We start from the raw sequence: 17,282 nt of genomic DNA on the forward strand, positions 1-17,282 counted from the left end.
GGAGAGAGGCTACATCCCTGACTCACTCCCTTCCCAACCACTGCTTCCCTTTCATGTCCCTCGACTCTTACAACTGCCATCCGGTTTCTGTACAAATTGTAAATAGCCTTTCGCTCCCTGTATTTTACCCTTGCCACCTTTAGAATTTGAATGAGTATTCCACTCAACATTGTCAAAAGCTTTCTCCAAGTCTACAAATGCTAGAAGCGTAGGTTTGCCTTTCCTTAATCTTTCTTCTAAGATAAGTCGTAAGGTCAGTATTGCCTCACATATTCCAACATTTCTACAGAATCCAAAATGATCTTCCCCGAGGTCGGCTTCTACCAGTCTTTCCATTCGTCTGTAAATAATTCACGTTAGTATTTTGCAGCTGTGGCTTATTAAACTGATAGTTCGTTAATTTTCACATCTGACAACACCTGCTTTCTTTGGGATTGCAATTATTATATTCTTCTTGAAGTCTGAGGGTATTTCGCCTGTCTCATACATCTTGCTCACCAGATGGTATAGTTTTGTCAGAACTGGCTCTCCCAAGGCCGTCAGTAGTTCCAATGGAATGTTGTCTACTCCCGGGGCCTTGTTTCGACTCAGGTCTTTCAACACTCTGTCAAAATCTTTACGCAGTGTCGTATCTCCCAATTCATCTTCATCTACATCCTCTTCCATTTCCATAATATTGTCCTCAAGTACATCGCCCTTGTATAGACCCCCTATATACTCCTTCCACCTTTCCGCTTTCCCCTCTTTACTTAGAACTGGGTTTCCATCTGAGCTCTTGATGTTCATACAAGTGACTCTCTTTTCTCCAAACGTCTCTTTAATTTTCCTGTAGGCTGTATCTATCTTACCCCTAGTGAGATAAGCCTCTACATCCTTACATTTGTCCTCTAGCTATGCCTGCTTAGCCATTTTGCACTTCCAGTCGATTAAATTCAATATTTCTTCTGTCACCCAAGGATTTCTACCAGCCCTCGTCTTTTTACCTAGTTGATCCTGTGCTGCCTTCTCTACTTCATCCCTCAGAGCTACCCATTGGTTTTCTACTGTATTTCTTTCCGCCATTCCTGTCAATTGTTCCCTTATGCTCTCCCTGAAACTCTGTACAACCTCGGGTTTAGTTGGTTTATCCAGGTCCAATCTCCTTAAATTCCCACGTTTTTGCAGTTTCTTCAGTTTTAATCTACAGTTCATAACCAATAGATTGTGGTCAGAGTCCACATCTGCCCACGGAAATGTCTTACAATTTAAAACCTGGTTCCTAAATCTGTCTTACCATTATATAATGTATCTGATACCATTTATTATCTCCAGGGTTCTTCCATGTATACAACCTTCTTTCATGAATCTTGAACCAAGTGTTAGCTATGAGTAAGTTGTGCTCTGTGCAAAATTCTACCAGACGGCTTCCTCTTTCATTTCTTAGCCCCAAGCCACATTCACCTACTATGTTTCCTTCTCTCCATTTTCCTACTGTCGAATTCCAGTCACCCATGACTACTAAATTTTCGTCTCCCTTCACTACCTGGATAATTTCTTTTATTTCATCATACATTTCCTCAATTTCTTCGTCATCTGCAGAGCTAGTTGGCATATAAACTTGTACTACTGTAGTAGGCATGGGCTTCATGTCTATCTTGGCCACTATAATGCGTTCATTATGCTGTTTGTAGTAGCTTACCCACACTCCTATTTTTTTATTCATTATTAAACCTACTCCTGCATTACCCCTATTTGATTTTGTATTTATAAATGGTTCAAATGGCTCTGAGCACTATGGGACTTAACATCGGAGGTCATCAGTTCCCTAAAACTTAGAACTACTTAAACCTAACTAACCTAAGGACATCACACACATTCATGCCCGATGCAGGACCATAGCAGTCGTGCGGCTCCGGACTGAGCGCCTAGAACCGCTAGACCACCGTGGCTGGCGATTTTGTATTTATAACCTTGTATTCACCTGACCAGAAGTCTTGTTCCTCCTGCCACCGAACTTCACTAATTCCCACTATATCAAACTTTAACCTATCCATTTCCCTTTTTAAATTTTCTAACCTACCTGCCCGATTAAGGGATCTGACATTCCACACTCCGATCCGTAGCATGCCAGTTTTCTTTCTCCTGATAACGACGTCCTCTTGAGTAGTCCCTGCCCCGAGATCCGAATGGGGGACTATTTTACCTCCGGAATATTTTACCCAAGAGGACGCCATCATCATTTAACCATACAGTAAAGCTGCATGCCCTCAGGAAAAATTACGGCTGTAGTTTCCCCTTGCTTTCAGCCGTTCGCAGTACCAGCACAGCAAGGCCGTTTTGGTTAGTGTTACAAGGCCAGATCACTCAATCATCCAGACTGTTGCCCCTGCAACTACTGAAAAGGCTGCTGCCCCTCTTCAGGAACCACACGTTTGTCTGGCCTCTCAACAGATACCCCTCTGTTGTGGTTGCACCTACGGTACGGCTATCTGTATTGTTGAGGCACACAAGCCTCGCCACCAACGGCAAGGTCCATGGTTCATGGGGGGAAACAGTACCACCCTCTGTAAGGACACCATGCATACGTTAACTGTGGCTGGATGGTACAGTACATATTAGACCATAGCCTATGTAACAATGTATTTCCAGGCAAGTTCATTACACCTTTTGTGCTTTGTATCCTCACATCGGCCAATCCCTGGAGTTTCTAAATGGTGAAAAAAAACACCCTATGCAGTGGTGTTATTTTCAAAATATTAAAATCAGTACTTACTGCATGTATTATGTGAGCCATTGTATAAAATAAAAGCCTGTAAGCAGGGCTGAGAAGTACTTAATTTGTAAATGCGATAGTGTTGGTGGGAAAGGGACTGATTTGGTAAATGTGTCACCTTGTTGCTGTCTATTGTTGAAAGCATGTTATAAAGGTGTAAAATTATGTTATTGTCACTTGGTGAATTAATAAATCATCAGAAAGTTAGTGCATGTCTCTCACTATTAACTGTGTTACTGATAGGTTGCATACATCTTTTACATTCGGAATTACTGGAACTTCCTGGAAGTTATCAAATGGGCTGCACTGAATGGACCCACATACCATACCTCCATAGTGTATATTCCAAGATAGGTGTGACTATGTCTGATGGAATGGGACTGATCATGTTCCAACTAGAGCAGTAATGAGCTGTAATGCATTGCTTGTCTTATGCTGAAGTTCTGTAACACCTAGGTTACCAACCTCAGTTGCAGAGAAATGCAATTCAAGGCTCGGGATCTCTTCAAATGTTGGGTAAGTAAAAGCTGGAGAGGTTCATTTTGACATTCCTCATGCCACAAAAAATATTTCAGAAAGGGATAATAGAGACAAAGAAATTGACATTGTCAGATATACATTGGCATATTGTTACAATTTGGGCAGGCTCTTCAGTGCAGCAGACAACAGAGTTCCAGCTGTTGAGCTTTGTTGACATAATAGCTCACCAAAGAACTGTAAAGAAGTACTCCCTTAATGAACTGAAAATAATTCCACTGTACAAACATAAGCTCAATGAAGTTATTTTGTCTACTCACAAAAGAGGACTGGACAATAAATGCTGGAGAGGTATAGTCTGTGTAAATTGAAAAGCAAGCAGCACTCATGATGAGGGAATTTCCATTTCCCAGAAGAAGGCTACAACTGCCATACAGGATGACACAATCAATTTCCCCTCTGACAGCATAGATTGCTCTGGAGAGGTTTTCAGACATCCTGTCTGTATGTGTTTCTTGCGTTAATGTCATTAGTAACTGATATCAGCACTCCATTAAGTCTTAACACATTCTGTGGCAAATAAACGACCTCCAGGCATGTCTGCAGACTGTTGTAGTGAGCTCTTCATAGGCACATTCTGCACAGTTGTAATAACTTCGAACGACACCCTTTGGTTGTTTCTTGTGACGTAGTGGGATAGATAGAATAGGGAATAACTACCTTGATCTTCAGTTTGCAGACCTGTGAAGAAAGGAAGAGCATGAACATAATCTGGCAATCTATCTTTCCTTTGCTTCTACTTCCCGTATCTGCCCTTCACTCTGTTGCACTCCCAGAATATAATTTATCCCTTAATATGGCTCTACTGTACTTACATGTGTTACACTAACTTGTTTTTAAACTGGTTCACATAAATGTAAATTAATTTTGTACAGTTAAAACCCTATTTTTAATAACCTTCTTTTTCCATTTCCTGAATTGTGGAAACATTTAGTCACAGATTAAAGAAACACTTACATTTTTTAGCAAATTTCATGTAGTTTGATTCTGTACTGGGATACATTTTAAGTAGAAACTGCAGTTTCAGTAATTCAAAATGAAATGTAAAGAGACCTTTAAACATCACTCCCTGGTCCCAAGACTCACATCCTACCAGTCAGGATTTTTAGTACATAGATCAGGAGACTGAGTCTTGGCACTGTGCAAAAATTCGTGGCTACACGATTTTTTCCCCTAGTCGAACTTCTTTTGGCTTCACTGACTGGGCTATAAAAAGAGAGATCAGTGGTCATTAGACAAACGAACACAACATTCCATAGTGTATCAACATAATTTACAGAATTCCATACTGTTATAATAATTTCTTTCTGTCAATGCACCTCATCAGTCCATGTATTGCATCCTTTAAACTTTTTAAACAGTTTTCTGTAAAATATTACCATTATTGACAATTTGCAGCTAACAACACTGATATGAATGAGTCCATGATTTAATAATTTTTGTTGTAACATTATCACTATTTTTATACTATTACACTCACGTACTATTCATATTGCCTTCTCTCATTTTCCCTTTTCTAACTGTTATATTACTGATATATTACTGTGAAAACTGCCCATCTTTATTACAGAAAATAGTGATTCAGATGGTGGTTTCCGTTCATTATATCAATGGTGATAATGCTTTCATGGGTGCAAAGATTACGAAGAAAGTATCTGGTTGATCTGCAACCAGTTCCCAGTGACTGAAGTTTCAAACTTACAGAGTATGTGAGATTTTTGTTAGAAGTGAAAAAAACTTTCCGATATTAGATATTGCTTATGTCATTCCAAACACATCTCATTGTTCTTCCTCTCACTAACCTGTGGTTAAAAATTATTTTCAAATAACTGAGTGTTTCTCCCTCTCTCACATTAATTGCTTTATTTGTTACAAAATAACTTTTTGTTGATGGTGTAATTCACTGACGTTTTCTTTTGTGGCTCCTAGGACTGACCTCATGTTTTCGACCAAATACGAGGAAACACTGCAGTAGTTGAGACTGGCTCTGAGTACTATGGGACTTAACTGCTGAGGTCATCAGTCAGTAGTTAAGAAATTTCTTGTTCAGAACATGAAAGCTACACAAGCTTCCAGTGTGTATAAAACAAATCTGCATTTTCCTGTCTCATAAGGTATCAAATACATTCCTCTGTAGTTCTCTCATGCTCATATTATGCAGTGTTAAGGCAGAACAAAGTCACCTGTACCGGATTTATATGGTACAGTTTACTTATTGCATAAAACCCAGGAATTCGAATTTGTTGCTTGCAGGTCATTCATAATGCTGTTTATTTTTTGGTGCAGAGATAGTCAACTTGCTGTAAATGTTCAGAAGAAGTGTGTGTGTGTGTGTGTGTGTGTGTGTGTGTATTCCTAAGAGACCAAACTGCTGAGGTCATCGGTCTGCTCAGAAATGTAAACCTGCACTTGTATAACAGACTTTGGTTCACTGGTAAAATACAAAATACTGGGAAAATGCAACCAGTCCACAAAGGAGATTGCTTATAAAACATTTGTACTATCCATCCTACAAGCCTGCACCACATATGATTAGCACAGAATACTCAGCGTATACAAAGATGAGCAGCACAAATGTTCACTAGTTTGTTTGACCGATGTGACAGTTTCACAGAGATGCTAAGAAACTAGACACACACATGCTTGAAGATAGATGCAAACTATCCTAGGAAAACCTATTACACAGAGTTAAGAACCAGCTATAAGTGATGAATCTAGAAATGTACTACACCCCACTACATATCACTTCCCCAGGGAGCATAAGGACAAGACTTGAATAATTACAGCATGCACAGTCATTTTCACAGTCATTTTCCTGCACTCAATATGTGAATCGAATCGAAGAAACCCTAATTACTGATGTAGTAGGTTGTCAGAACCAAGATGGCCACCAAGTGAGATCACGGGTATTTTCTTTGTCCGCTAAAACAACTTATTTAAGAGGAAATAGTGTCAAATTTAAATTTTCTTTGTTTTTTATGCTTGCTGTGGTGTCCGTTCTTGTTACACTACTGAATATTAGCGTCCCATCAGCGCTTGTTCTTGAAAAAACTTTTTCTTTAGCTGAAGCCCCGATAATCGCGACATAACCCCAAATTTTGCGTGACAAACACAAAGAAATTATATTCAAGTTTTCTTCATAGTGCAAAATCCGTTTAAAAAAGACTGCTAGTACTTCCATCAGTGTCTACTGTGGCAATAACAGTGATATTAAAGGTTTCTAAATCGTATTTAACTAACACATTTCGTACTGTTTACTAATTAGATAGACGCGGTCTGGGCCTAAATTTTCCAACTTATAAACGTTTAAAAACCTATCCAAACACGCCTAATAACGTAAATTCTCTAAAAGCAAATTAATTACAAATTTATTCTTCTGTCATTGTATCTCTAAATCAGTGCAAAAAGAAAAACAACCACGACATGTAAGACCTTTGTATCGTTTTCTGTCAATCTCGCGTCCTTAAATTTAAAACATTCTTTAGACTTAATAATTAATCTTTTGAAACTGACCATGAGTGAGAAATGTGGGAGCTGTTATAGGGTGGGAGGGTAGAGGGATTTGTTGCCAATCATGTAGGAAATATTTTCACGGGGGGGGGGGGATGCAGTGGGGAGAATGTTGGGAGAACAGAAGAGCCTCTCTCCTGGAACTGCAGAGTATGCAGTAGGAACATTTTGATTGGGGAACAGGAAAGGAAAATTTGTGCCCTTCACGCACAGTTGGTGGAAGCAAGTGAAGATCGGGAGATAGGGGGGAAGAGGGTGGTTGGGAACTGGCAGCTGGTAGAAGGATAGGAAGAATTAGACCACGATCTGACAGTTTTATCACCAAAACCAAAAACGGTATCTACCATTGCCAGAGTTAAGTGGAGAAGAGCCTCAAGTAGAACGAGGAGCAGGAAATGTGTAGCGCACTTGAACCGAGGCCAAGAAGCCTAGGAATGTACAAAGTGTTAGGAACAAGAAGTGCTGTTGCTAGGTAGTAGCCATGGGCGAGGTGTAGGCCCTAAGTTACAGGAAAATTTAGGGGCAGCGTACAAGGCCACCAGTATCTTCAAGCCAAACGCAGGGCTAAGTCATGTGATAGGGGACCTAGGGTCTTTATGCAAGGACTACAAAAGAAGACCATGTAGTGATAGTGGGTGTGGTATGTAACAGTTTGGACAGGGATGGGGCATATGACATAGCTGGTGATCTGGACAAGATATCTTCCCTGACTCGTGGCTCCAACGTACACTTTGTTGATCTGTCAAAGCATCATAATCAACCACACTATGAGGGAGCTGTGAGACAAATCAATGTGGGGTTTGCAATGGCTTTGAGGACAGCCAACTTTGCTCACATTTCTCTGGTGCCCATCAGGACTATCAACAGATGGGGCTTCACTCGGCATGGCCCACACCTAAACAGTACTGGGAAGGGAAGATTGGTACAGCTGATTCATGGAAGTATAGGGGGTGGATCTCGGGCCACACATGGTCAAATACGTGTCGTCATAGGTATGAGAAGTAGGTGTTTTTAGAATAAATCTGGAAAACAGGTTCCCCTGCCTAAATAGTACCTCCAGCACTCTAAAAATACTGAAACAATCACTCACAAGACACATTTTAACACTTCAAATATTACATATACCAGATGTCACAAAGAAAATCAAACCACTGGAAAGAGTAACATGGGGCATTTCACAGGCATAACAATCCTCCATCAAATCAAATGGTTACAACAATGACTTCATCAGTAATTGACTGTTGTTGTTGTTGTGGTCTTCAGTCCTGAGACTGGTTTGATGCAGCTCTCCATGCTACTCTATCCTGTGCAAGCTCCTTCATCTCCCAGTACCTACTGCCACCTACATCCTTCTGAATCTGCTTAGTGTATTCATCTCTTGGTCTCCCTCTACGATTTTTACCCTCCACGCTGCCCTCCAATACTAAATTGGTGATCCCTTGATGCCTCAGAACATGTCCTACCAACCGATCCCTTCTTCTGGTCAAGTTGTGCCACAAACTTCTCTTCTCCCCAATCCTATTCAATACTTCCTCATTAGTTATGTGATCTACCCATCTAATCTTCAGCATTCTTCTGTAGCACCATATTTCGAAAGCTTCTATTCTCTTCTTGTCCAAACTATTTATCATCCATGTTTCACTTCCATACATGGCTACACTCCATACGAATACTTTCAGAAATGACTTCCTGACACTTAAATCAACACTGGATGTTAACAAATTTCTCTTCTTCAGAAACGCTTTCCTTGCCATTGCCAGCCTACATTTTATATCCTCTCTACTTCGACCATCATCAGTTATTTTGCTCCCCAAATAGCAAAACTCCTTTACTACTTTAAGTGCCTCATTTCCTAATCTAATTCCCTCAGCATCACCTGACTTAATTAGATTACACTCCATTATCCTTGTTTTGCTTTTGTTGATGTTCATCTTATATCCTCCTTTCAAGACACTGTCCATTCCATTCAACTGCTCTTCCAAGTCCATTGCTGTCTCTGACAGAATTACAATGTCATCGGCGAACCTCAAAGTTTTTATTTCTTCTCCATGAATTTTAATACCTACTCCTAGTTTTTCTTTTGTTTCCTTTACTGCTTGCTCAATATACAGATTGAACAACATCGGGGAGAGGCTACAACCCTGTCTTACTCCCTTCCCAACCACTGCTTCCCTTTCATGTCCCTCGACTCATAACTGCCATCTGGTTTCTGTACAAATTGTAAATAGCCTTTCGCTCCCTGTATTTTACCCCTGCCACCTTTAGAATTTGAAAGAGAGTATTCCAGTCAACATTGTCAAAAGCTTTCTCTAAGTCTACAAATGCTAGAAACGTAGGTTTGCCTTTCCTTAATCTTTCTTCCAAGATAAGTCGTAAGGTCAGTATTGCCTCACGTGTTCCAGTGTTTCTACAGAATCAAACTGATCTTCCCCGAGGTTGGCTTCTACTAGTTTTTCCATTCGTCTGTAAAGAATTCGTGTTAGTATTTTGCAGCTGTGACTTATTAAGCTGATAGTTCGGTAATTTTCACATCTGTCAACACCTGCTTTCTGTGGGATTGGAATTATTATATTCTTCTTGAAGTCTGAGGGTATTTCGCCAGTTTCATACACCTTGCTCACCAGATGGTAGAATTTTGTCAGGACTGGCTCTCCCAAGGCCGTCAGTAGTTCCAATGGAATATTGTCTACTCCGGGGGCCTTGTTTCGACTCAGGTCTTTCAGTGCTCTGTCAAACTCTTCACGCAGTATCATATCTCCCATTTCATCTTCATCTACATCCTCTTCCATTTCCATAATTTTGTCCTCAAGTACATCGCCCTTGTATAGACCCTCTATATACTCCTTCCACCTTTCTGCTTTCCCTTCTTTGCTTAGAACTGGGTTTCCATCTGAGCTCTTGATATTCATACAAGTCATTCTCTTATCTCCAAAGGTCTCTTTAATTTTCCTGTAGGCGGTATCTTTGCTTAGAACTGGGTTTCCATCGAGCTCTTGATATTCATACAAGTCATTCTCTTATCTCCAAAGGTCTCTTTAATTTTCCTGTAGGCGGTATCTATCTTACCCCTAGTGAGATAGGCCTCTACATCCTTACCTTTGTCCTCTAGCCATCCCTGCTTAGCCATTTTGCACTTCCTGTCAATCTCATTTTTGAGACGTTTGTATTCATTTTTGCCTGTTTCACTTACTTCATTTTTATATTTTCTCCTTTCATCAATTAAATTCAGTATTTCTTCTGTTACCCAAGGATTTCTACTAGCCCTCGTCTTTTTACCTACTTGATCCTCTGCTGCCTTCACTACTTCATCCTTCAAAGCTACCCATTCTTCTTCTACTGTATTTATTTCCCCCATTCCTGTCAATTGCTCCCTTATGCTCTCCCTGAATCTCTGTACAACCTCTGGTTCTTTTAGTTTATCCAGGTCCCATCTCCTTAAATTGCCACCTTTTTGCAGTTTCTTCAGTCAGAGTCCACATCTGCCCCTGGAAATGTCTTACAATTTAAAACCTGGTTCCTAAATCTCTGTCTTACCATTATATAATCTATCTGATACCTTTTAGTATCTCCAGGGTTCTTCCATGTATACAACCTTCTTTCATGATTCTTAAACCAAGTGTTAGTTATGATTATGTTGTGCTCTGTGCAAAATTCTACAAGGCGGCTTCCTCTTTCATTTCTGTCCCCCAATCCATATTCACCTACTATGTTTCCTTCTCTCCCTTTTCCTACACTCGAATTCCAGTCACCCATGACTATTAAATTTTCGTCTGTCTTCACAATCTGAATAATTTCTTTTATTTCATCATACATTTCTTCAATTTCTTCGTCATCTGCAGAGCTAGTTGGCATATAAACTTGTACTACTGTAGTAGGTGTGGGCTTCGTATCTATCTTGGTCACAATAATGCGTTCACTATGCTGTTTGTAGTAGCTTACCCGCATTCCTATTTTCCTATTCATTATTAAACCTACTCCTGCATTACCCCTATTTGATTTTGTGTTTATAACCCTGTAGTCACCTGACCAGAAGTCTTGTTCCTCCTGCCACCGAACTTCACTAATTCCCACTATATCTAACTTCAACCTATCCAGTTCCCTTTTTAAATTTTCTAACCTACCTGCCCGATTAAGGGATCTGACATTCCATGCTCCGATCCATAGAACGCCAGTTTTCTTTCTCCTGATAACGACATCCTCTTGAGTAGTCCCCGCCCAGAGATCCAAATGGGGGACTATTTTACCTCCGGAATATTTTACCCAAGAGGACGCCATCATCATGTAATCATACAGTAAAGCTGCATGCCCTCGGGAAAAATTACGGCTGTAGTTTCCCCTTGCTTTCAGCCGTTCGCAGTACCAGCACAGCAAGGCCGTTTTGGTTATTGTTACAAGGCCAGATCTGTCAATCATCCAGATCTGTCAATCATCCAGACTGTTGCCCTTGCAACTACTGAAAAGGCTGCTGCCCCTCTTCAGGAACCACATGTTTGTCTGGCCTCTCAACAGATACCCCTCCTTTGTGGTTGCACCTACAGTACGGCTATCTATATCGCTGAGGCATGCAAGCCTCCCCACCAACGGCAAGGTCCATGGTTCATGGGGGAGGGGGGGGGGGTAATTGACTATGTGGCCACAAATATGGACAGGGAAAAATGTGATGTAGCTGCAAAAGATCTCTGACTATCAGACCATCTCTGTCAAGTAACAACAGTAAAGTCACACATCGAATCATTCCCTGACCTACAAGCCTACAAACGATATCTACCAGAAATCAAAATAAAACATTTTTCAAAAAAACTAGAAAAACAAGGGATTTAGTGTGTAAGGATAGCAATGTGAATATGAAAATTACTGGCCCATTTCCCTGTTGTCAGCATTCTCAAAAATAATAGAAGCAATTATGAAAGGCAGATAAATGAATTACCTGAATAAATATAATCTTTTCACTGAATCACAGTTTGGTTTCCGAAGTGGCAAAAATATGAGTCAGCCATAGTAGAATTCGCAAAAGTTGTACTTGATGCTCTTGATAAAGATGAGTGTGTCACAGGCATATTTTTGGGTCTTTCTAAGGCATTTGATACGGTCGACCACACGATTCTCTTAAATAAATTAGAAGCATTAGTAATAATGTTTCGCTCATACCTAACAGATAAGGTACATAGAGTAGAGAGAACACATACCTCAAATAGATCTTAAGATTTAGTACAACACTTACTAGAACCAAACTACATTAAAATAGGGGTTCTGCAAGGTAGCATATTAGGACCAATGCTGTTCCTGATATACATCAATGATTTCCAGATAGTGTTACTCATGGTGAAAGAATCCTCTTCGCTGATGACAGCAATATTATAGTCACTGAGAAAACATGAGAACTCCTTGCTGAGAAAGCAAATGAAAATCTGAAGGAAGTTTATGATTGGTCAATAAATAATAAAGTGACAATGAACAATAAGAAAACTAATGCAATGAATTTCAGTTTGAAGAGGAAAAATGGCAACATTAAGTTAAATGTATATGGCATCTCTATAGACTGCAACAAATACAAAATTACTAGGAATGAATATTGTTTCTCAGTTGAAATGGTGTGAACACACAAAAGTACTTGCAAACCAAATGTCATCAGCTTGTTATGCCCTTAGAATCCTATTATCAGGGTTAACATGAAGTGTCTTTTAGTTACATACTATTCATGTGTACACTCAATTATTAGCTATGGTATTCTTTTTGGGGAACAAATGCACAAAATATGAACACGATTTTCAAACTCCAGAAAAGAGCCATAAGAATAATAACCAAAAATAGTAGTCGAGCTCATTGTGAAGACGTGTTCAGAACAATGGGGATTTTAACTGCTCCATGTGAATACATTTACCAGTCAGATGTACACATCAAAAATAACATTGGTAGTAACCGCACAAACAGCTCTGTCCATAACCATGCAACAAGAGATAGACTCAACTTACATTTACCAAGAAAAAATAAACATAAAACACAAAGCAGCATTTCTACCAAGGAATATCACTGCACAATAAATTAAAGAAATTGCAAAAATCACTTACTTAAAAAAGGCAGCTAAAAAGTACATGTTATGTAATTCATTTTATACATTGAAGGATTACTTAGCTAAAACAGAGTAGGGGTTTGATAAAAAATGTTGTAAGAATAAATAATAATAATGACTATAAAATATCCAACATTCCACGTAACACCTTCACTTTATGTTTTTCCTTCTTTTTTTTCCATTTCTATAAATACTTACCCCAAGCTATGCATGACGCAATAACAACACCTTTTCCTCTTTCTGAGCTCAACATCTCAATCATATTGCAGTACAGAAAATGGCCCAGAGATCACCAGTGTATGTTTGCCCCTTGAGACTACTTGCACGTGTATGGATGGCGAGCCAGAGACTAATCTAGCAGTGATGAGATTATCTAGACACATTAGTTACCAATTCACTTTGTGTATGCCCTGACTCCTTATTTATCATCATTTTTCCTGATGTAGGTGGATGTCAAAAAGTATTTTGTCATTTGGAGGAAAAAAGTCTGTGATTGAAATTTTAAGACATGAACTCAATACAAAGAAAAATGCCTTTGTTCTGTTTGCCACCCTAACTCATACCATACATTACACTTTATCCCCTATTTTGCAATAATACAAAATATTCTGTCCTCCTTTGAACTTTCTCGGTCCCCTCCATTAATCCTACCTGATGAGAATCCCACACTGTACAGCAATACTCCAGAGGACAGCAGACAAGCATAGCATAGATAGTCTACTAGATTTGTTGCACCTTCTAATTGGACTGCCAATAAAACTCACAGTTCAGTTCATCTCCCCCACAACATTTTTTATGTGAAGTTAAGGTTTTTGTAATTGTAGTCCCTGAGTCTCTGGGTGTTTTCTTGGATCCACAACCATTAAATCGGTATGTTTTATTACGTAAACCCAAAATTTAGTGGAGTTTTACCATTCTGATGTGGAGGACTTCACAGATTCTATTGTTCAGGGTCAACTGCCACCTTCCGCTGGCTTCATGGCAACGATCAGCACAGAGCTGTTTATTGCCAACTGAATGTAAGTCGAGTGATTACTAACTCCTTGCCAGGACTCTTTGTTCTAAAAGATGACTGTATACATCACCAACATTAATTTATACATTGAGGAAATAACATAGGATAGAAACAAAGCATTTTATGATCAAGGATTGTTTGAGAAATCAATGATTGTATTTCATAAAAGTATGGAGAAATTTCATTACATAGTTTGGAAGCAACGTTTTTAGTGGAAACATAATGGTGAAAATAATAAATGATATGTATTTACAGTATTATCTGAAACTGTGGTGTTTCGCAATATAGGAATTTTAATGGATTGTAGGTCTTTGGAGAATCAATATAAAGCAAAGAATGAAATATTTGCTGAGCTACTGCACTTCTATGTTGGGTCATAAAGTAACAGAACTGCAATGCACTGTTCTGTTCGTAGGTTGGATTGGGAAGCTACCAGTCTGAAGTATTTATTTCATTTGAAGAAATTGATTGATTGAAATGGTATCCATACCTATTTATTTCAAAACATACTGATGTGGTATGGCCAGTTACTGTAAGTACTAAAAACTGACCAGGATCTAGTGTGATCCATACATGCATGGTTACATTTCATATGAATGAGTTTGTAACTGCCATTGAATTTAAAGTAACTACATTACGCATTGTTAAAGCAAAATGCCATGTACCAGTCCATCACTAAATGGCAATGTACATAAAAGGGAGAAAATAAAGCAATATTTTGATATGGGAATGAAGACTGTGCTGAGACACCTATAACACCTATACAACCATACATATTGGGTGAACAGAAACCAACCAAAGTTAAGTATCTTTTTTGAAAAAAAAGTGTAGCAATTGAATGTAATTTGTGATAATGCCAATCAAGAATGTTAGTTTAAGCATTGAGGAAGTAACACAAAATAAAAACAAATCATTTTGTGGTCCACAAGGATTGTTAGAGTAATCAATTATGGCATGTAATAAGAAGTATGAAGAATGTTTATGATATCGGTTTGAATCAACAGGTATCAGTGGCACATCATGGTAAAAATAATGAATTGGTACTTACAGTGTTATATAAATTTGAGAGGTCTGTCTGCATTCACATATTAACTCTGCAAACCACTGTGAAGTGCATGGCAGAGGTAACATCCCACTGGCTTTTTCCCCAGACTATTCACATATGGAGCACAGGAAGAATGACTATTTAAATGCCTTCATGAAAGCTGCAATAAATCTAATTTTGACAAGACACGAATGGGAGCTATACATATGAGGCTTTAGCACTATGTGGTTGTAATTAAAGAGCAGCTACTCACACAGGTCCAGTGTGGACATTAATCATCATATCAAAGCAAAACTCTGTAGCTGCATTACTGGGGAACAGGTTTTCACTGGGAAAAAAAAAAAATCACTTCCAACTTTGGACACGAGGTGTAAAATTTGACACTATACAATTCACACTGATTGTCTGACACTATGACATCCATGCTGTCATTTGACAAGACATAACATGAGTGAACAGTATTGCTGTCAAGTGAGACCATGGTCTGTTAGTGAAAATGTTTTCTGTGAATAGCAGGAATTACAGTGCTGCATTGACAGAGTAGAAGCCAAGGTGAGGACCAATGCCATTAAATGGTTTAAAGGAGACTATAATGAAATTCTAAAACAGGAGTGAGCTTGGTAAAGCACTTGGAAGTGGGTGGTGTCCTATCTGGATGAAGTTGATGGTTGCTGTAACTGACCATGTGACACATTCCCCAGGTAGGGCTAGCGCTTGTGTTGTTTCATGAGAACTGGTCATTCCACAGTGAGCTGTGGAGTACTTCTACTGACACTTTTGCTGATCCCTGTATCACACTGGCATTTACTTGGTTTTGCTTTCCTTTGACTGGGTCAGTTTGGCTAGAGCACCAGAGTGCCCATCTCAGGTGCTGCAGCAGATCAGGTGAGTACCCTATTTGTTTGCAAATTTTATTTACAAGCCTCAAACAGCAGCGACTTATTTTCAGTTATCTGTGTGGATAATGTTTAGTTCCTAATTTCTTGCATGTCTGAATACTTACCAGGCATAGTCTAGCATCCTAATAACTGTGTAGTGTGCAGTTTTGAATCTTTGATATGAATAAGGACTGATTGCTCTATTCAGATTTGAGCCAATTTGGTGACTCTTAACAAACAACTCCAGCTGGTGTTGGCTTCAGTCACACAGCTTCATGTTGTTGCCAATGGGCATCACTATTGGATACTAGATTTCTACCATGTCCCACACATCCCCCAATTGGTCCACTACTGTGGCCCTCCTCAGTACTGCCTGCACTGGAGCTTACCCCCTCACCTGTGGTCGAGTGGTTGGTAGCTCCAACAAAATAATTTCTGAGGGGTCTATCTGACTGCCACTACAGATTGTATGACAAACAGAGTCTGGGTGCTATTTGTGGCTTATGAAATCCCTGAGCCAGGTGAAGGCACTCCTCTTTTCCAGAGCAAGCCCACAAGGTCTGGGCATTCACAGAGGGTGGGTTTACTGGTAGTTGGGACTTCCAACATTAGGGGTTATGGCTGCCAAGGAGGGCAAGGAATCCAGTGTGCATCGTGTGCGTATCACTAGATATTTTGCAAGGAATTATTCTAGAAGGGAAATGGGTGCTTCCAGATACCATAAAGAACAAAGGGTGCTGCCAAGTGCAGATGGTGGCTCATGTTGGAACAAAAATGTGTGTTGCGTTGGATTGGAAGAGATTCTCTATGGTTCTGAGTGGATAGCTGAAGAAGTAAAGACCAAGTCTTGGTTGCGAGATGAAGGCAGAGCTCACCATCTGTAGTATTGTATACATAACTGACTGTGTTACAGAGGCCAGTGGGTGGCTTCAATCAGGGGTCCAGATGGTTCTTCAACCATGTAGGCTGAAGATTCCTTGACTTGCACCATAGGGTGTTAGGTTTCTGCTTAATAGGTCAGGGTCCACTATAAACAGGAAGTGGCTACACAGGTAGTGGGACCTGTGTGAATGGAACTAGGCAGTATTTTGAAGTTCCCATGGAAGGAACATGTTCTTGCAATCTGCTGGTTAGAAAGTTCAGATAACAAGCTTTGTAACTGACTGCAGAATGATACATAGACACCAACATACATCTCAGAAGGCTTTAGAAGACGGAGGGAAAAAAATCAGGGCTCCTATGGAAACATGTTGTTTGTTGTTGTGGTCTTCAGTCCTGAGACTGGTTTGATGCAGCTCTCCATGCTACTCTATCCTGTGCAAGCTGCTTCATCTCCCAGTACCTACTGCAACCTACATCCTTCTGAATCTGCTTAGTGTATTCATCTCATGGTCTCCCTCTACGATTTTTACCCTCCACCCTGCCCTCCAGTAATAAATTGGTGATCCCTTGATGCCTCAGAACATGTCCTACCA

At 39.7% G+C, this 17,282-nt stretch overlaps 1 protein-coding gene across 1 annotated transcript in view; it reads right to left on the bottom strand.

Moving 5' to 3' along the window:
• LOC126426625 (zinc finger protein 98-like) overlaps positions 1 to 17,282 on the bottom strand; it is an 81,408-nt gene that overhangs the window by 41,814 nt on the left and 22,312 nt on the right. The window lies entirely within an intron of this gene.

Source organism: Schistocerca serialis, chromosome 11 (genome assembly GCF_023864345.2).
Source record: "Schistocerca serialis cubense isolate TAMUIC-IGC-003099 chromosome 11, iqSchSeri2.2, whole genome shotgun sequence".
In the NCBI taxonomy this organism is placed as follows: Eukaryota; Metazoa; Arthropoda; class Insecta; order Orthoptera; family Acrididae; genus Schistocerca; species Schistocerca serialis.